Raw genomic sequence first — 22,255 nt, 5'->3', positions numbered from 1 at the left:
GGTATTGAATTCACAAACTCTTTTCAAGTTTAATGAATTGTCGCAACGGTATTCTTTACTGGAGCTAGTTTAGGATGGTGTGTTGCATTTAATGGTTTTATCTCTTTAGGGTTTTTTGTTTGTTTGTTTGTTTCAGTCTGGAAAAGTGTAGCACAGGTGGCCTTTCATAGACTAATTTACTCTCACTCCCATCCTCTGTGTGCCAGAGGTTTTGGGAAAGGCCAGGAATGACCACAGCCAAAACCCATCTTGTCAGACATACAAAAGGCACAATTCCTTGAGTGTGTAGAGAGAAGCTTGAAAGTGATGCCATACTTTTATCTTTTTATTTTTACCAAAAAAGTTTTAATAGGACTGTATAAGTAGAAATATGGTAAGCCATTCACTCTTTGTTGAATTCTTCCCTGATAAAATGCTCACAGGAAAAAATTGTCTCCTTTCCAAAATGGTTCTAGGATAATCTTTTTTTTTTTAAGATTTAAAAAAATGTATTCATGAGAGACACACAGAGAGAGGCAGAGACACAGGCAGAGGGAGAAGCGGGAGGGGAGCCTGATGTGGGCCTTGATCCCAGGACCCTGGGATCACGCCATGAGCCAAAGGCAGACGCTCAACCACTGAGCCACCCAGGTGCCCCTAGGACAATCTCTTTTAGGTTAGATTTAACAATACATCTCTTAGGTTGTGTATTATTGGCCCTGATTGGTCTCCAAGTAAATCTTAGGTAAGAAGACTGGTCTTAGATTAAATTTTAAACAGGTACACAGAAATACAACTGTCCCTACTGTGTTAGATACAAGTTCTAGGCAAGTTAAAAAAAAATTTTTTTTTTTTTAAATTAGAGTCTGACTTTGTGTCAAAGTTCTGTTGGGGATTCTGGGAAATCTATTAGATTTCCACTAATTCCATGAAATGATAATTCAAATTTCTTTACATGGAGAACCTACAACTACTTTACCACAATTATACTTTTTCTGATATCAAATCATTAGCTTTCATGAATTATCTGCAGAAATCCGCATCTTAAACTCATTTATAGTTCGAGGGAGAGAGAGAGAGAGAGAGAGAGAGAGTCTTAAGCAGACTCTGCCATGAGCCTTGAGCCTGACTTGGGGCTTGATCTCACCATCCTGAGATCACAACCTGAGCCAGAACCAAGAGTTGGACGCTCACCACCCACCACTCAGGTGCCCCAATAATATGGATTTTTTAAGGAAATTTCTCAAGAGATTCCTCCTTGGCTAACTTTGAGACATTGTGTTCTACATGTTGGGTTAGCAGAATGATCTGTAGAAAAACTTACAAGAATCTGGAAAATGGTGCTCTTGATAGCCCTTTCTTAGCCAACCATGGCTCATGTTAACAGATGCATTTAAGGAAACATCTATTTAATTCTGTATAATCCAGCATTTCTCAAATTTATTTGAGTATAGAACATATTTTTTTCACACAATGCATCACTATACCACCCCAAAAAGCACAAACTTTGTGAAATGTTGGTATGGGAAATACTACTCACCATGTTCACCCCCCTTTTTTATTAACAAAATCAGCAACTCTGATGTTTGGAAACTCAATGCATGTAACTGTAACTGCATCTAACGTAAGAGAGATCGTCCTAGAACCATTTTGGAAAGGAGACAATTTATTCCTGTGAACATTTATCAGGACTGTTATATAAGCTTTCCTAAGGCCTTCACTGAAGCTCAGCATTATTCTCTGGCTCTTTCTCTGCTCATTCCTAAACTTTAGATGTTAAAAAAAATAATAATAGTTTTAAAAACTAAGTACTTTGCAGGCATTATATTATTTAATCCATAGCCCTATGGAGTAGATTTTATTATTATAACAATGTTATAACAAGATACCAGGGTACAGAGAGATTTAAATAGCTAAGCCCAAGAAAACACATAATTAGTAAGTAGTGAAGCAAGTGTTACAGGCATTAAATCCAGTTGTTCAGAGTCTGAGCCTATAGTATTAATCACGTATTATTTTGCTGGAGCATTAGTCATCGGTCTCCCTCTATTCACTCCTTCTTGGCAGTCTCATCCAGTCAAAGCCTCACCTTGTTCATGGCTTCTTAAACATTTCCCCTCAATTCTCTTCTGGGCCACAGACCCACTTGACTAACTTGCTAGAAATCCCAGTAGGGAACTATCACTGGAACTTCAAACTCTATATAATTCTAATATAATTTCATCTTTCTCCCCGCTAACTTACGCCTCTTTTTGTGTTCCCTTTTTCTAGTCATTCCCATATTTCTTCCTACAACATATCTGAGCATCTGTTATACATCTGGTACGGTGCCCTGTTGGGGATATGCATAAAAGTGAACAGAATTGGGGTTCTTCCTCCTGGTTTCTATGGCCCCATAACTTCAGTGGTTTCATATGATTCCCAGTCCTAACCTTCAAGCCACCATAGCTTATGCTGAGGCATCTCCTTTGAGCTTTACCTGAATTACAGATGTGTGAGCCACGTAAATGTTGTCATTGTTTTAAGTAATTGAGTTTTGACGTGGCTTACTAGGTAGCAACTGACAGCCAGACTAGGTGCCCACGTTTGTTTTGACCGCTATTGTCAGAAGCAAGGTCGCATAGCACAAAGCACTGTTGCTGCCAAGGAGGCAAGCACCATGATTGTCAATCGTGTGCCATTATTTCTAAAATTTTGATCCTCTCTAGCATGTAGCGAAGTGTTTTGCATGGAGCGTATGTCAAATATATATTTGTTGAATTGAATTATATTGTGATAGTAAGAACATACTGTTTTGCTATCAGATACATTAAAATTCAAACCACAATTCTAGATGCTACAGTTCTAATTTTTAAATAGGACAGATAAGGGTAAAATGAGAAAGACTGAAGCTTGATCGTGAAGGATCTTGAACGCATGGTTAAAATTCTTTTTTTTTTTTTTTTAGGTCATGGGGACTCATGGAAGATTATAGAGATGTGATCTGTGCATAGCAATTATTGAGAAGGTTAATATGACTGTTAAATGTGGAATGAGAGGCCAGGTAAACAAAAGCCAGTTAGGAAACTAAAGTCAGTGTCCAAGCATGTTAGGATCTAAACAGTATATAGCCAGAAATTGTCAGGGCAGGATTAAATGGCAGGATGATATTACAGGTGATGTTTCTATAGATTTTTTTAATTGGAGCCTATAAAGGAGAAGATTAGTATAAGGGAGAAGAGGAGTCCAAACTTGATCCCAATAATGTCGCAGAATTTATTAAAAGTTGTTCACACAGGATACCCTATGTATGCTATAGCAATCTTACTTCTGAAAATCTGCCTTATAAAGACATGATAGCAAAAGTACTTAAAGCTATATATTTAAAGATATTTTCTGTAGCCCTTGTTCGTGATAGCATAATGTTAAAAAAAAACAAAATAACCATCGTAGGGTATCCTTAAGCATGGTATGTCTACACAATGGAATAATATGAGAATGAAGTAAGCCTAAATAAACTGACCTGAATAAGTTTTAAGTGAAAACAGCATGTTATAAACATATATACATATACACACATATATAAACACACACACATGAATGTGTCACATATATGTGTGTGTATGTGTGTGTGTGCATGGAAAGGTGTGGGGGGTGAAGTGGTCTTAAATACTTTGAAAATTTGGTATGATTTTACCTTTTGGTGTTCTTCGCTTTTTTTTCTTTAATAAAAACATAACAAGGCATTTTAAGTCTACAAATTCAATGCCATTATAAGCAAACAGCACCGTTGATAGAAACAGTAGAGTCTGAAAAGATGATTACAGAGCAGAGATGATGGCTTGATGTAGATTAATGTGTATTTGGTTATACAGGGCTAAATCGTGGTTGGAGCGTAGCTGGACAGGCCTTCTAGATTCTGGTAATGGTAAGGCCGGTCGGGAGATGTGATCGATCTGGAGAGAGCTTGCTGCTCAGGCTGCAGGGTCAGAAGAAAGCACCACAGATCTTTTCTATTTCTGCCTGTCCCAGGATTGGAGGGAATGACTCTTTCTGACACAGCCTGTTTACCCTAAAGAAAAACTCATGCCATCTAAGTGATTCTGTAATAATTAACTCTGGGCCTTCCAACCTACTGTGAGAGTTGGTAGGTAGGGCAACCTCTTCCTGGTGAAACTAGTCTTCATGAAGGTGTCTATGTCCATCTTGAACTTATTTACATTTATAACATTCCTGTAGAGATATCTCTATAGCTATATCTGTATCTATATCTATACTCAAAGCATCTGTATCATCCAAATATCTGTCTAGATACATGGACAAATAAAAATATCCTGCCTACATAGTCTCATATGAAATAACACTTATTTGAATTTAGCCTTGAACAATATTGGGTATTGGGGCATATTAAATACAGGGTAAACATACTATAAAAATGGATTCCACACAGACTATTATAGTGGTATGTTGTAGGGCCAGGATTCTATTACAGGATTACTGATTGCTTCTCCAGATGGCTTTAAATTGATGACTCTGAGAAAATTTTTGCAAATGGGCCCCTTCTATCTTATTGACCCTAGAAATTTGTTTATCACTGCTCCTGGGAAGATCTCATTTCCCTGCATGGCTTCAAAATGCTTTCGGCAAAAGAAACATTATGTATTTTATTAAGTGAATATTATCTCCAAAGCCCACTAATGATTTTTTTTAATTCATGAAAAGCCTCTTTTAAAATCTGTTCAATATTTAATATACATTGCCTTGAATAGGTATTAAATAATACATTTGACATTTTAAAAACACATATGCAAAGTTGCCTGCAGAAATCCCCACAATATTTGTAATTCTACTCATATCAGTTTCTTTTACATATTCTTCCCCAGTAGATTCGGAACAGAGACAGGGATAACAAAAAACCGTGTCATGATGCCTTTCTTTTCTTTCCCTTTTTTCTTTACAAAGCAAGAGAAAAGTCATGGGAGTATGTTAATTGCCTAAGATCTCACAGCCATTCATGCTGACAGTGCTAGGGCTGGGATGTGTTGACTCTCTTTGCTCTCTTCTTTATTCATGATATTTAGAAATAAGCAATTTGTACATACCCAATAAATGTGTATACATTTCTTGTATATGGAGGTACATTTGCATACACACACTTCTCGGGTGTTTATATTTTTAAATATTTTATTTATTTGTTTGAGAGAGAGAAAGAGCACAAGCAGGGGGAGGGGCAGAGGCAGAGGGAGAAGCAGACTCCCAGGCGAGCAGGGAGCCTGATGTGGGGTTCAATCCCAGAGCCCCTGGATCATGATCTAAGTGGAAGGCAGATGCTTAACCGACTGTGCCACACAGGTGCCCCTATACATATATTTTTTATTTAATTTTTATTTTATTATTTTTGAAATATTTTATTTATTTATTCATGAGAGACACAGAGAGAGGCAGAGACACAGGCATAGGGAGAAAGCAGACTCCCTGCGGGGAGCTTGGTGTGGGACTCGATCCCAGGACCCCGAGATCATGCCCTGAGCTCAACCACTGAGTCACTCAGGCGTCCTTACATATATATTTTAAATCACTGTCATGAATTAATATGCTTTCTCATAAGTTAATAGAAAAAAATATAGCATTTCAAGTAAAGACTTCAGATTGCTTTAATGTCAGTTTCTTTCTTCCCTGAACAGAAATGCCAGCCTCAGTTTCTCTACTTGTCCTCAGGCAGAAGATGCTGCCAACCTATTCCAGAGTGAAAATCGTTACTTCCTGCACCTGCTATTGGTCTAGTAGATGGATAGGAATGAGAGGAAGAAGACAAACTGCTTTTCCAGCAACCAGGAACCACGCTGAGGCCGTGGAGGCTTTATGTGCCTCCACATTTTAGCAGCTCTCTGTGTATCCTTTAGCATGATGGGGGAGGAACAAAATTACCAATTTTTCCATGATAGCTTGGCTCCATTGTGGTCTTAAAAAGTTGAAGTTGGGAGTTGGGAATAGATCTGAACCCTAATCTGTTAGGAATTGGAATCATACCTTGTTGTTTTGAATAGTTCTGTTGGTTTGGTGATGAGAAGATGTAAGACAAAATGAGGCAAAAACAATGGAAAACAGAGTTATGAGTTTAAGATCCAGTGAAATAACGTGAGCAGCCTTCCAGAATCCAGTTAAATAAAAACCAAATAGGATTCTTAGAAAGGTAAGATCTCAAGACTTTTTTCCTTCCAACAAAAGAATAATGAAAAATGCAGGAATCCAGGATAAGAAAGGAGTAAGTACGATGCCTTCCTTTGGGGAAGTGGAACCGTCCATCCATTATTGAGTTGTTTTTTGGCTGTAATGCTAGATTTGAACAACCTATGTGCACACTTTCACCCTGTTCCTCTCTCTGCCGATGGCAGGCCTTTGTGAGATGGCGCAATGTGGACAGAATGAGGGAAGATAAATGACTCTCAAGCGATTTCCATGACCTTTATCATTAGTATCCTGTCTTTAATTAATGCTGATGAAAGGAGAAGAGAAATGTCTTAAATCCTGGGTGAGCAGTCATTTAACTACTCAGAAAACCATTTGAAAACTAAAAAAAAAAAGATAGTAAATATTTGTCTCTGTTTATTTTGCTCTCATAACTGACTGAGTTCCCTTTCCTCTACCTAAGAGAAAAGACCCAGTAGATGATCACTATGGTGTGTTCATCTATATTTTACTGTGCTTGCCACCTGGTGGGGTGTCGGTGAATATTTGCTAGGTTTCATTGAATTGATTGAGTAAAAAAAGGAAGTATGATCTTTCAGAAGGCAAAACAATTTTAAAATCTCGATAAGAAGTTTATCAAGTACGTCATTCCGTCTGTGTTCATAGGTCAACTGAAAAGGAGGAATAAGAGAGGAAAGTCTAGAGATAATCCACTGACCCATAGGTAATTTGGAGATATCTTTGCAATCCACTCTTCCTGTCACTTCTGGGAAATATTGCCAGTATATAAATCAATCAGTGCCCTTGAGGCTGTCCGGGAAGGGAGCAGAGCAACGTCCCATGGCTGCGTGTTTACCAGTCCAAGTGACATCAGCTGCTGTCCCCCTCTGGGCCTCTCTCTCTCCCGCTTGACTCACTGACCCAGAAGAAAAGGGGCAACTCTCCTACTGGTGCATTTGGGAAATAAACTGACTCTACATAGTAGTTGGAAGCCAGTTGACCTTAAGAATTACACATTCTGGTCTCCCTCTCCACACTCTACATTGTGAGATCTGGGGGGGGCGAAGGGGGGGGGCGCTGGTGGGTAAGTCTATCTAACAACTGAGTGCAGTTTTAGAAGTCTGCTGCTGTCATGTCCCTGAGCCATGCCCTCCTTTAACAGCTTCATTAGTTACGAAAATGACACTTGTACCTCCTACCAGACTTCCATGTCTACCTTTCCATTGTTTTCACCAAGGACCTTGGCTCCAGCAAGTCTACAAATCTGTATACTTTGCATCTGGTTATCTGATGCATATTCATGCATTTATTCATTCAGCCTTTCCTTTGGAAATAGTTCTTGAGCCCCTGGAATATGCCAAGTATTGCGGCAAGCCCTGGCGCTCTACCCAGAAGGAGCTCCCGGTGTAGTGTTCTTATAAGACAGTTTGATAACTGGGTGAGCCCAGAGCTTCCAAGGCGGTAACATAGTCTCAGCTGAGTTGCTCAGTTTTTTGTGTTTTCTTAACTGAGTCCTAATGGAGTAGGATTTGGCCGGGAGGTAGCCAGGTCTGGTCTATCTGATCACAACTGAAGCTGTAGGGGCGAGAAGGGGCTCAGTTTTAAGACACCCTCCTCAGACACCATAGTAAAGGCCCTAGACTGCCTAGTAGGTCCCAAACCACTGCGTTAGAGATCAGAGGAGGGATATGGTCAGGTTTTCTGTTCTAAATAGGCCACTTTGAAGCTTGGAGGATCAACTCGAGGAAGGCAAGCCCGAAGAGACCAGTTCGCAGATTGTTGTAGGTGAGAAATTATAGAATGTGATTTAGCAGCACCTCTGCTTATTTCTGTTTTTCTTTTCTCTTATTATCATTATTATTTCTTGGCCGCCTTGACATTTTGTAGGATGAGCAGTAAGGAAGAAATTCCAACCTCTGGTGATGATGATGAAGAAGAAACAGAGGACGGTGATGGCCAGCATTCACTGGGTTCTTGCTATAAAGGGCCATGAGGCCCTTTTGTGCATTAGCTTACTTCATAGTCACTAAAAATGTGTGAGCTAGACAGTTTTATTCTTTTCCATTTTACATATGAGAAAACTAAAGCTTTCGAGGTTAAAATCACTTTCCCAAGAGTGCACAGGCAGTAAGTAGCCGACCTGGGACTGAACCTCTAGCCTGACTTCACCTTCCGTTCTGATAACTCTGTGCTTTACAAAAGCTTCACAGCACTTCACCAAGTGCTTTCTTTCTTTTTTTTTTTTTTTTCACCAAGTGCTTTCTTACACAATGTCTCATTCATGTTTTACTCGAATCGGTGAGTCAACTTTAAATTCCCTCCAAAGAGAGTGGTTTATTCTCATTTAATAGAATCATATAATCATGAAAAAAGCTTGTGATGTATTATGAAATCACAAAATATGTTGCTCCTTATTTGTACATAGATAATCAATTTAATGTCTTCTTAGCCAAATTTTAATTGTCAAATGTCTTCATCTTACCATCCAACAGATACATATTGGATGAATTTTAATGTCAACTTTAAATAAAAATTCTGCAAAATATAATTAAAATATAACAGGAGAAGCGACTTCCTGTTTTGTTTTGTTTTGTTATAGATGATTCATTCAGCATTCAACAACTACTAAGTACCTGGTGTGTGTTATGTATTATTGCTTTTAAGCATATGGAAGATAATAGCCCGTAACTTCATTACGTTTGCTCTATCATGTAAAGCTTAATTTAGTGTCATTATACAGAGGTTCTCACTATCTGCTTTCAGAACAAAGAAAACAAAGGAGTGCATCATACAGGTCAAAGCATCTAATAAATTAAATTAATTAAATTAAGTATCTATACTACCTGAAATTTACTACCTTTATTCCTTGGAAATCTTTAGATTAGGTTTTAATTCCCATCCATATTAATAAGGTAGAGATGATTGAGTTGCTTTATATTCATCGAACATTAGCTTACATAAATAGGATAGATATTTATTTTCCCAGGGTTGTGCGTGCTTCCTCGTTTGTGTTAGCATTACTTATTCCAAACATCCTAGGTTTAAATAGGTCCCCAAAGTGCCATAATGAACAACTTGTCATTCTCCGTGAATGGACTTGTGCTTGTAACAAGTGAAGGAGCTACTGATGAAGAGTGACTCAAACAACCCAGCAGGTCCTGGCTGGAATCAGTCCTACACTGAGATATTATAGATACATAGCTCTGATTGGCTCCTAGAGATAGGCTGTCTCTTCCAGAGGGTTCTGGTTCATCAAACTTTCCCCTCTACCCCTACCCTGACCCCCTCACCACATGACCACACCTCCCTGGGCAAAATTGCCAAAGAAATGTAGGATCGCAGACTTCCTTCCTTGGCTAACGGGCCCAAATGATGGCATCACTGTTAGACTTCAAGGATTCCCCCCCCCCCCTTGTTCTAATCTTATGTTTTCTTGGGCCCTGACTCTACGTATTTGAGAGAAAACATAGGGTCCAATTTTTGTTTAAGTTGCCAAGATTCCCCAGTATTTAGGCAAAGAAAGGAAAAATGGAGCAAGTGCTTAATAGGACCCATAGACTTCAGACGACTATGCTTTCTAGACATGAGTAAAGAGCATGTGTGTAGATTTGTCCCCAATGGGCTAAGTTTATCCCTTTGAATAACTGGATAATTCCAGAAAATACCATATTGAAACAGTTTTACCTGACCGGTATATTTTTGAGGGTTACTTAAAAGACTATTCCAAGGTGCTCCTGGGTGGCTCAGTTGGTTAAATGGCTGACCCTTGATTTTGGCTCAGGTCATGATCTCAGGATCCTGAGATCGAGCCCCAAGTCAGGCTCCTCACTCACTGGGGAGTCTGCTTCAGGTTTCTCCCCCTCTGCCCGTCCCTACTTGCACACATTCTCTCTCTCTCTCAAATAAATAAATAAATCTTAAAAAAATAAAAGACTATTCGACAAGACAATTCAATATTTAGTTTTATATTATATTAATTATAATGAACATACTAAAAAGAGATGCAGATTGATTTAAAGAGAATCCAGATTTTATTCCAGAGAATTCTTTCGTAAATTAAGCTTCTCAAAACGACCAGAGAAATGAATTGATTGTACTTCAATCGCCCTTTCGTTTTTTCAGCTCTCTTACAGGCTAATGATTAGAGTGAGGCAAAAATTGAGAACATTCAAGTGAAAAAGCTGTTATAATAATGTAGTGCTTATAAGGGTTTATTTAAAAGGAAGTGTGGTTTAGTGTGTCCTTCCAAAGGAAGATGTCTATTTATCTGACTCCAAGCATTTCCCAGTCCACTTGGCTTTATTAAGAGTTCAAAAACAAGAGGATCTTTTGAAACTAATAACTTAATGTCTCCCTACAGATCTTTCCTTTGGTGGGGTAAGAATCCTCATACATCACCAAAGCAGTAGTATATTCACACAAAGTTAGATCCAGCTCTTGAGAGAAAATCTATATTGAATTGTTCTATACCATTTGTTGTTTGTTGAATTGTTCTACACTGATTTGTATTTGTGACGATTACCCAGATTATGGAAGTTTATGGGCTTAAGCAAGTCTTTTCCTTTTTACTATCTCTGTTTTTTCACCTTTGTGTTGTTGATAATATTAAAGCTAAAGGGGGAAAAAACCTCAGAAGTACACCAAGGAGAGTCATTCTTTGAATTTATACAGTAAATGTTAAGTAAGATGAGGCTATCAAGAGATGGTACAGAATGGTAAAGTGTTGAGAAGTAGAACTGAAAGGAACAAATCCCCCATGGTTTCAAGAACACCCAGGCAGAATTATTCATGCATTTATGACTAAAAAAGCTAAATTGATTTATGGCTTCCCCCCCCTCCACCCCACATTGTACCTCTAAAATATACAGTAGAGCTTATATCTATTAGGACACTCTCAATCATATGTCCTTCAAATTGGTTTAAATAGTATGGAAAGTCATTGACTCATGAAACTGGATGTCAAGGACTCACTGGGCTTCAGTTGGAAGAGTCAGGAATGCTTCATTGCTGAGCTCTGCCAAACACAAGCTTCATCCTAACGATAGTTTCCCTCATGACTGCAAGACAGCTGCCAGCTGCAATCAGGGTCACACGCTTTTCCCTCCATGTCCAGTGTCAAGGAGACTGGCTTTTTGAAGGGCTTCTAAGGACAAAGAAGCTTTTTTCCTGGCAGTCTCTAGCAGAAGCTCTCTGAACCCCATCAGTTAGGTTTGGATCACATGCTCACTCCAGAACCAATCACAGGAGGAAGTTATGGGGTGACCTTTTGAACTCTCAGGCCACTGAGGGACATGGGCTGTGTCAGAAAAGGATGGACACCTAAATGATATCGTAGTTCTATTGGAAAGGAAGAAAGGGCAGTGAATGCTGAAGACCACCAGTAATGCTCACTCCAGAGCTCCTGAGAAGACATGGCTATACAGTAAGTAGAAAAATTATCATGACCATTAATATACAGTAAGAAGGTACCTAATGGGTCAGAGAAAAGATCTGTTTATAAGAAGTCCTGCCCCTGATTCCTGGAGACCTGCATGGCTCACAGCATGGCTGGCAGGCTATTTCTGGTCCAGGATGCTGGAGGGAAATGTGGAGACCAACAAATGGATTGGAGGATGAGAGCATGTAGCGAGGATCTCTTCACTTCTCATGGAGAAGAGGAAGCATGGTTACAAGTTGTCTGCACGTGGGGAAGTTAACAGAGAAAAGATGCTGTGCCTGACTGCTCTCTCTCTACTATCATTTGTGCCTGAGCTTTTGCGTAGCGGGGGCATGTGATGTTCCTTCCACATGCTTGAGACTTAAAATTGTAAAGACAATGGGACAATGGGACAGTCAGCAGCTGATGCTGACATCCCAAGTGGCACATTTGAGTCTGCAGCAAAGAGACTCAAACACCAGATTTTGAGGGGGAGAAAAAGGTATTTTACATTTCTTTCTTTCTTTTTTTGGTTTCTTTGATATACCAAGAAGTAAGGCTGAGTGGATATAATCCTAGAGCTTTAGAAAAGGAGTGTCCAAGTTAGATAGGAAAAGGAAGCTAGGAAAGCTTAATTATTTGGGTCCTGCTGCATAGCCAGGAGGCAGGCAGTCAGCCATGTGCTTAGACTCCCAGTCTGCGAGCTTGTGGAGGTGGAGGTGGAATAGGGCAAGATTAGACTGAGGAGAACCCACAGCGTCTGTCTTGCTTCTGTTTGGGATGTTGGAAGGAGTCCCCTCTTTGGGACCCCAAAGATCCCTGCTCTCTCCTGGGGTGGTGCATTCATTTCCTGGGGCTGCTATAGCAAAATACTGCAAACTGGGTGGCTTAAAACAACAGAAATTTATTTGTCTCACAGTCCCAGAGGCTGGAAGTCTGAGATCAAGGAGTTGTTGATAGGGCCCCACTCCCTCAGAAACCCCACTGGGAATCTTCCCAAGCTTCTGGTGTTTGCAGGAAGTCCTTGGCATTCTTTGACTTACAGCCACAGTACTTCTGTGTCTGCCTCTGTGGTCATAGGGAATGCCCCCACCCTTCTGTGCCTGTGTCTCTTCTCTTGTAAGCATTTTGGATTAAGGCCTCATCCTGCACCCATCTGGCCTTATCTCAGCTACCTTATATCTGCAACAACCCTATTTCCAGACAAGATCACAATTTGAGGAACTGGGGCTTAGAACTTCAAATATCTTTTGGAGGGGGACACAATTTTTAACCCATAACAGGTTGCCACATGAAAGTAAAAATGGTACATATTAGACAGTCCTGAAATTTAGTTTTGTTCCCACACGAAATAGCTTCACAAATTCCCACTTGCCCCAGGGGGGTGGTGAAAAGGTTGCTGCAAGTCACCAAGTGAGGGCAAAGTGGCTCTGGAGTTGGGAGTTGCAGAACCAAACATCTGAGGTGGGACCCATTAGGGAAGAACAGTCAGACCTCAGGCAGGATGCAGAGTGCCCCTGAGGAGGGGCTGAGTTACAGGAGAAATTCTTCGGTCCAGATGAGCTGAGACGACAGACTATAAATTATGAAGTACACCGCTGTGGCTTTCATCAGCAGATGCCAACAGAGTCATCAGTCTGGGGAGCAGCTGAGATCAGCCATTCCACAGAAGGGACCAGCAGAGCTCCAGGCAGCACAAGATAGGCCCTAGAATGATGACTCCTCTCAATTACCTAGAGTTACAAGTCCACACTCAGACACCATCTTGGAGGTTAATAGGGGGAGGAAATGGGGCTCTGAAAGACTAACCATTTTTCTGAATAACCCAAGCTGAGACAGATGAGACTATGGGCTGAACTAAATGTATACACCATTCCCCTCCACCCCTTTCTCTCTCTCCCTCTGTCTCTTAATGTCTGTCTGTCTGTCTGTCTGTCTCTCTCTCTCTCTCTCTCTCTCACACACACACACACACACACACACACACACACACCACTGCTACCCAGAAGAAAGAAGGCTGGTGAGGAACATCAGGCCAGTCACAGAGAAATCAAGAAGACACATTTTCTTCTCTACCCCTTAATGGTTAGTGAACCCAGCACATATTCTCCATTTTATAATGATCAGGCTTTTCTAAAGATCCGAAAGATGTTAATAATGTATACCGGTGGTGATTTTAAATTTGCCTCCAATGTAAGTTTGTTGTGGACGCATCTGTCTCCATGCAGGTGTAAATAAACAGGCCGTTACTAGGTTTATGATAGCTTGGTGGCGTTGGGTCAGTGTGGGCCCAAGGGCCAGTGAAAGAACTTCATGCAGACTCTACTCCACAGTTCTAGATGGCAGAGCGAGTGGCTACTTGACAGAGGCCCCCTGAGATCCGTGATCATTTGCCTTAACTTCTTATTTTCTACAGACACGTGATTCCATTATTCCTTCAACAATAACCACCTTTTCTGGTACCGTTGTGATGTGACGCTGCTGCATTTGAAATTTCTGAGTTGAGTTGATTCAAATGACATCCTATTGGGAAGTCTCTGGAAGGGTAATGATAAGCATTTTCTCAGGCAGAGTAGCCCAGGGTACAAACGGGGGTACACGTTGCACAACATTTATTCCCTATCTCCGCTCTCATCCGTGGCCACTGTTAGAATTGCAGCTCTGTTTAAATCAAGAATTCTGGTCTGAAGCGGAAGGGATGATCCGGACACTTGATCTTCCTCCTGGATCCTGAGGCCACCTGGCTGCAGGTGACTCTGGAAGTCGAGCCGCTTGAGCACCCCAGCATTTCAGGTGATCCCACGTGCCACTAACACCACTGCAGCAGCTCTCCAGCCACCTGGTCATCATCTCTGAGGCTCCTCCAGGAAAGCAAACGCTTGGTGTCTTAGAGCCTGTTCTTTCCTCCCAGACCATCCATTATATGACCTGTCACTCCGCTTGACCAGATATATTGTAATTATGTGTGTATTTGTTTTCCTTCAGGGCTAGAGAGCGAGTTCCTCAAGGGCAGGGACTGTGCCTTCATCTCCTTATTTGTCCTGCTATGTCTGGTATGTACTATGTGGCCAATGAAGAAAGGAAAGAATAAATAAAGGAAGAAGAGTTTGGGTGACATTTGGTACTGGTCCCTGTCACCGGTGTGGGCCAAGGAGGGGAGAGAGGACTGAGAAAGGAACTCGAACCTTCAATGTAATCCCTCAGGCTTTTCTTCTGCAATTTGCCAATCTTGCCTCACAGGAAAAGCTTCTGTGCCTTGACTTTTGAGTCCCTTTCATCGACTTTTCACTGCAGTGGAATAAAGTCTGTTTCTTTAAGAGAGAGTGAGAAAATTCCAGAAATGTGAATGGTCTGGAGACCACACAAAGGGATCTTCATTTCCAGAAGTCAGGACTACTCTCTGTTCACTGAAAGTTTGGGGGTTTTGTGGATATTCCTGGAGTTGAGAGGAATCTGAGAGGTGTCTCTCGTACATGTGCTTTTCGTTTTTCACAAAAAAACAGCTGCTTGGGCACCTGGGTGGCTCAGTGGGTTAAGGGTCTGTGGGCTCAGGTCCTGATTCCAGAGTCCTGATCAAGCCCCAGGGCAGGCTTCCTGCTCAGCAGGAGGTCAGCTCCTGTCTCCCTCTAGCCCTCCTCCTGCTCCTGCACTCTTTCTCTCTCATACTCTCTCTCTCAAATAAATAAAATCTTAAAAAAAAAAAAAAAAAAAGAAAGTAAACAGCTGCTTGAATCCTAGCAGAGCAAGTTGTTTTCATTGTACTTTAGGCAGGTCACTCAAACTTTCTGAGTCTTATCTTACCTTTAAATCAGGAGAAATGACACTTACTGTCTTGTGTTTAGAACTAGAAATAATGTTATGCATAACGTGCCCAGCAGTGTTTGGCATTTAGAATTGGTGTTTAATCCCTACTACTGCTATTATAATATTTAATATTCCTATTTTACATCCTGCGGATTTCTTACCTCTTTTTCTCTTTGGTTAGTTTATATTGAACAGATGGCAGAGCCCTTTTGATTTCTCATTTGAGTGTCAATAAAGTATAGTAAATTTTGTTTGGACTCTTAGAATCCTTAGAATTATATTCAGAGATAGAAAACAAGTATCTCATTTTGTATATATAAAGGAGTTTTATATTTAAAGACTTTAAATTTAAACCAGTCAAGCCATTTGTATATAAAATGGGGGAGATTCCTCCCCCTGCCCACCTGCCTGGGTACAAAGTACAAAAGAAACAGAGAAAAATACCATGTGAGACACTAATACCTAACTTTAAAACCTAAGGGTCTGGCTCCAAAAAATGGACTGGAAAGGTAATCAGCATAGTTATAAGTAACCTGGCCTGATTTTATTTTATTTTATTTTTTATTTTTTTTTTTTAATTTTTATTTATTTATGATAGTCACACAGAGAGAGAGAGAGGCATAGACACAGGCAGAGGGAGAAGCAGGCTCCATGCACCGGGAGCCCGACGTGGGATTCGATCCCGGGTCTCCAGGATCGCGCCCTGGGCCAAAGGCAGGCGCCAAACCGCTGCGCCACCCAGGGTTCCCCTTGGCCTGATTTTATTTATGGGGCTTGACATATCATTCCTATTTGCCAAATACAGGATTTCCTGACAACCGAAACTCAAACTCTTCTTCTAGAATGTGATCATGCCCAGTAAAGCTGTTACTCCATGGAAGCTATATGTCTTTTCAGCACTGACGTTTTTGCCTGCCAGCAGTCTGGGCTGGAAATGAAACCTGCAGTTTCTGACCATCAGACAGCCTCCTGGGCCTCCCGTAGATTACTGATACTTTCCTAAGCAAAGCAGTAGATGATACATTTTAATACAACCTAAGAAAAATATAATAACACTTGGCAAACAAAATCTTATTTTTAGTATCATCCTGCTGGTATACCTAAGAACGGATTCATGGTCATGGAGCCCATGATGATTAATCTTGGGTCAACTTGGCTAGGCTGTGGAATCCCGATATTTGGTCAAACACTGGTCTGGATGTTGATGTGAGAGTGTTTTTTAGTTGAGAGTAATATTTAAATAAAAAGATTGAGTAAAGCAGCTTACTCTCCATGATGTGGGTGGGCCTTGTCCAATCAGTTGGAGGCCTTAAGAGAGAAAAAGGAGACATTCCCTCCTACCACCCCAAAAAGAGGGCATTCTGCTAACAGATTGTCTTCCAACTGGAGCTGCAACATCACTTCTTCCCAGGCCTCTCGCCTGTGAGCTTACCCTGCTGATTTTGAACTTGCCAAGCTCTATAATCATGTGAGCCAATTCCTCAAAATAAATCATATATGTTGATTTTGTTTCATGATAAAATAAATCATATATATTTAAGCTAAGGCCTCCTGACGACCCACCAGCCAGCCCCTACCTGGAGGCCTGGCTACTGCTCCCTGGAGGCCAGCTGCTCCTTTGTGATACTCTACCCCTTTAGCCGATGAAATGGATAGCCATCACACTGGCACCTTCGTCACTGAGAACCTTGGAAGTGCCAATCCCTTAGGCTTTCCCACCCAGTGTCTTGGGTCTTAGAAGGACTGAGTCTCGTCTGGCCCAGAAAAGGTATGTGAGATCCATCGGGGTGGCAGGACATCAGTTTCTTCGGGGCCTGTCTTGGGAGAGTTTCTGAAGGCAGACCTGATTCATCTCAGAGTCACACGAGAAACCCAGGATCTTTGTGGATCTTAGCCTAGGACCCATATAAGACCTAAAAGGAGACTTCCCTTGAGGTCTCCAGGGAGGGAGAACTTCAGACACTTTCTTAGAACTGACTCTGGTTCTGGAGTAGCACTCTTTCCACTAGCACATTTTGGCTGCTGAGGTTTGAAGGCAGAACTATGCCTGACTCTGGAATTTGTTCTTGTGTTACGCTGCTATGTCAATTCAAAAGTGAGTTACTATCCTGACAACTGTCGATATTAGTAAACACAGTATCATCCTTCTACTGGAGCAAAAAGACCCCTGCACTGGGCCCCATGCTTGGAGAGCTCCATTCTGGCCATGCTCCTCTGGCCCTGCCTTTTCGGGTTTCTTCTTCTTCTCTCTTCTTCTTGACCACGAAGTGGGTACTCCGGATTGGGGAATCCCATGTCCAGTGTCTCTGTTTATAGTCCCTGTAGATCTGTTTCTCAAAGATACATACTATCCAAGTCTGAGAGGTGGCCATGGAGCAACTGTTTATGGCTAATGTGGGTTGAATTCATAGGTGTGGGCCACTGTGAAACACAACACAGTGTTAATGGATCTGGGATTGAAAAGAGAATGATCTCTGACTGGGCCATAGCTTTCCCTGCATCACTATTTTAAAGTGGAATTCTAAGGGATCTAGGATCCTACAGTTGCACCTTGTTTTCCAGGTAGTCATGAAGGTATTTTTTATTAAGATTGGAAGACAAAATATATGTATTTAAACACTTTTAGCTTTGTTTTTAACTTTTAAATATTTAGACATGGAGTATTCATTGGCGCTCTTGACCATCTATGTCAATCATGACAGCAGGAAGGAATCTGTGACTCAAATAAGATTCAAACTAGCTGACCACCAAGTCCCCTGCCAACTCTGATTCTACATGTAGTAGTTAGGGGCAGAAGAATGTGGTCAGACTCTCTCTTGAGAGCTCAAGAAAAACAAAGAGGAACAACCTCAAGCCACTAGGGCAAGGATGGTTTGCCCTATGTCCAAGTTTCCTTTGGTTGAAACGTCTATCGGACACTGCTTTTCTTCAGAGCTTCTGACCATAAAGCCCAAGAGACATTTCATACCGTGCCAGATGTGGTTTGTAAAGGAGGTCTGACAACTCTCACCAACCTTGCTTGGTTTCCAGCCCAATAATGTATTTGATAAACATGGTGGTATCTTGAAATTTAAATTCACAGATCCCATTGAGGCTTGTTTATCTTTGGGGTACACATGTAAAAGAAAACCAGAATGAGCCATGATATGATATGGGGATATCTTTCTAAAAGATAAACAACATCAGGGTTGATAAAATAAGGGGTTTGTTTCCTGAAAGGAAGTATAGTGTATCTGTAGAGAATGTGCTAATTATATTTCTAGGACACCCGGACACCCTCTTCGGTTTTTTGGACATTCTGGGCAGCTTCTCAAAATTCCCTGCTATATAAATTTTCTAGAAAAGATACAAACAAACAAACAAACTAGATTTTGAAATGAAGCTCGCCTGTGCTCAGTGTCGCCAGGTGAAAAGCAGTCAGTGTTCTGGGATATCTCAGGCTATGTCATGCATTAAAGATGTAGAGAGGCCTCCCACATCAGGTGATTAGACAGGAATGAGATTAAGTGACCTTGAATTTAGACGGGTTATCTACCCTGTTTTGTTTTTGCTTTTGCTTTTTTTTTCTCTCCTTCTTTCTTTCTCTCTTTCTTTCTTTACAGATTCTCATACAGAAAAATTTGTAAGAATTCTGTATCTCTGAAGTTAAGAAGATTTATCATCATGAACTAGGATGGACATGGACATTGGGAAGAGACATTGAAAAGGAAAAGCAATAAGATCTGTGAAACAAAACTGAATTTTGGAGACTGGAAGTACCTAGTATGGTAACCAGAATTCAAGATGTATCAGAATGATTATGGCACAGCATGTAGCAAATGCCAGAATTTCCTCAGGATCCAGCCAGTCTGGACTGGTCCCTACTGACTGTGGAGGATGATATAAAAGAGCTGCACTCTGGAGCCTCACTACTGGGTCCCACTGTAGCACTAGCAGGACTCCAGCTAGCAAGTGCATTGCTGCTAAGAGAGGTGTGATCCCGTAAGAACCATCTTCAAGAGTGACATTGTCTGATATTGAAAAAACACGCAACCATGGTCCAATCAGACTCTTACCTTATAGAGACTCACCCACTTGGGGTAAAGTCACTACCTAGAGTTCTCAGATAATAAGGTTAAGTAGGAGACTTGAGAGTAGATCTCAGAGGGAGAAGCTGGACTGAGTACTACTAGCCCACGTGGAGGGAGACAGTAAAGTAAGCAACAGCAGTAATAACAACAAAAATCTATGTAATCATATTTCATGAACGTACAGGTATACCTCATTTTATAGTGCTTTGCTTGTGCTTTTATTTGCATTCCAGTTTTATACAAATCAAAGGTTTTTAGCAACCTTGCATCATACAAGTGAATTGGTGCCATTTTCCCCACAGCATTTGCTCACTTTGTGTCTCTGTGTCACATTTTGGTAATTCTCACAATATTTCAGACTTTTTTCATTATTCTAATATTTGTTAAGACCTGTGATCAGTGATTACAGCTCACTGAAAGCACAGTTGATGGTCAGTATTTTTTAGCAATGCAATATTTTCAAATTAAGACTTGTACATTTTTTACATATAATGCTATTGCATACTTAACAGACTACAGCAGAGTGTAAAAATAACTTTTAAATATTCTGGGAAACCAAAAAATTCATTTGACTCATTTTATTGCGATGGTCTAGAACTGGAACAGTATCTTCATGGTAAGCCTATACTTGAACTAAGTTTAGAAAGTAGATTGTATCATTTATTCAACATATAGCCCCCTAGAGGATCTCACTCTCCTGCTCTCAAAGGCCAGCCTAGGACCATTTGCAAGGCCACTAAATTTCTCTCTGATACTCTGCTGAATAAAAACACAAACACACATGCAGTTAATTTTTTATTTCTTTTCAAGCCAGACTGACTTTTTTTTTTCAACCCATTTCTGACTCAGCTTATATTTAATGGAAACCACAACATTTTACCAAAGGCTTTCATGCAAGAGATCAATCTCAGACATAAACAGTACCATATTAAAAAAATGAGACAACATCACTGATAAAAATAAGATGCCACAGTGGATCATAGAAGAAATAAAGGCCTAAATAGTCTACAGAATTTAGTTCACCATGTACTTAATAACTTAAATAATCTATCACCAGCCTATCTTCTCCCCTCAAGAGACACACTGCTAGTAAAGTGTATAAAATTTACTATCCTTTCTATTCATTCTGAATCCATTCTTACAATTTGACCAGTTAAGCACGGTTGTGATTAGCGTGTCTAGAAATCAGAGAAGCCAAGGTCCCTAGCAATTTTATGAGCCTATTTTTATATGTTGGGCTACCTCCACCTGGGGTAACCTTGGTCTTAAATAAAATTGGCTATGAGATAAGTGTTTGGAAAGGTACAATATAAATGCCAGAAGCTATGGGAAAAGAATTGTAGTCAACAGATCCAAACTGCTCTTTAGCCTAATTGGAAGAGTAAAGAATTAAAAGGTGGGAATTGTAAAGGCTGTAAATGTGGCCTCCTCAGAAACTGGCCTTTCTAATGATTTACTTCTATGACTGAAAACTGATGAAGAGCAGAAGCTATACCAATTTTAAATAACAATGGAATAATAAGCCTGTATTCAGCACTCTCTAGTGTTGGACATTGTGTTTAGTTTATAAATATCCATATATGTACATATAAAAATTTGTGTATGTATGTATGTATGTATGTATGTATGTATTATTTACATGTGTAATATGCTGGACATACTGGCATTCTCAGTCTAAGCAGTAAAAACAACCCACGCACTCAACTAATAAACAACTCTTGGGTTTTGCTACATTGCATATGGCCCCAGAAAGAGAAGGTGGTTTTTGTCTCCCACACCCCACCCCTTATACCTATAAGATAATTGGTCTGTCTTATCTTGTGTGCAAGAAATGTTAAATGAACTGCTCCTCTTTTTCACAAAATAACATAAAACATGACTGTATAATACTTAATGTCATGGGTTGCAATATGAAAATCTGTTTTACAACCTTATTCTAAGGGACTGCTCTAACCTCCTTCAAGTTCTTTTCTAGAACTTTTAGTCAATCATTTGCACTCTTTATGATTTTGTCATATTATACATTAATAGGACATATTTGTCACATTATACATTAATAGGACCGTTATTTTTTCCTTGAATCAACTCACTGTTAATATTTAAATTCACAAAAGCAAATTTTATATCGCTACTACAAAATAAATAGAAGGAAGGCATAAAAAGAAGCAATACAAGAAAATAGAAGAAATAGAAGAAATAGAAAATTCTATGACTTACTCCATTCTAGTTAAATATTGCTTCTTAAGAAAGCTGTGGCCCGAAACCTACTCTCCCTCTATTAAAAAAGGCAGATTGGGAAATGTCAGGGAGGTGGTGAAAGGTACAGCACCCCTGAGACTTACCCTCGATGGAATCAGAAAGATAAAAAGGGAATTGAGAAGGACCTCACTTTGCGACCGATCATTATCTCTCCCACTGTCAAGAGCAAGTACTTTACCTGTTGGGAATCACTGATGCGAGCCTCTTACCTATTAACTTGGAGACTTGGTTATTTAGGCTATAAACTCATCACAAATGACTGCAGTTAGACTTGGCTAGGTACCAATTCTTGCATTCATTTGGTTTTTCAAAGGGCAGAACAGGTTTACAGATGGGCCAGTTGGGGCATTTTTCAGGCCATGGTAAAAGAGGCACATGCAGTCTAATGGGTCTTGAAAGGTGTGGAAGCTGAGGCCTGCTCTAAAAGCCCCAGGCACTCTTTTCAGCCCACAGAAATGCTGCTCCTGGTTTAAGGCCAGGATTCTTGAGCTTCATGTGCAGAAGAATCATCTGACGAGCTTGTTACAGTGTGAATTCCCCACTTCACCCCCACAGAGTC

The 22,255-nt window shown here is 40.4% G+C and overlaps 1 protein-coding gene and 1 long non-coding RNA gene across 24 annotated transcripts in view; one reads left to right on the top strand and one right to left on the bottom strand.

Moving 5' to 3' along the window:
* The window catches only part of PHLDB2 (pleckstrin homology like domain family B member 2), a 217,835-nt gene that overhangs the window by 120,447 nt on the left and 75,133 nt on the right, over positions 1 to 22,255 (bottom strand). The window lies entirely within an intron of this gene.
* Positions 11,124 to 21,048, top strand: LOC118353151 (uncharacterized). Its single transcript, XR_007407985.1, has 3 exons — positions 11,124 to 11,569; positions 14,549 to 15,895; positions 16,110 to 21,048. It is a non-coding gene; the product is annotated as an uncharacterized LOC118353151 (long non-coding RNA).

This window comes from Canis lupus, chromosome 33 (genome assembly GCF_003254725.2).
Source record: "Canis lupus dingo isolate Sandy chromosome 33, ASM325472v2, whole genome shotgun sequence".
Classification (NCBI taxonomy): domain Eukaryota; kingdom Metazoa; phylum Chordata; class Mammalia; order Carnivora; family Canidae; genus Canis; species Canis lupus.
Note: the sequence above shows the minus strand (reverse complement) of the source record. Positions and strands in the feature narration are given on the sequence as shown.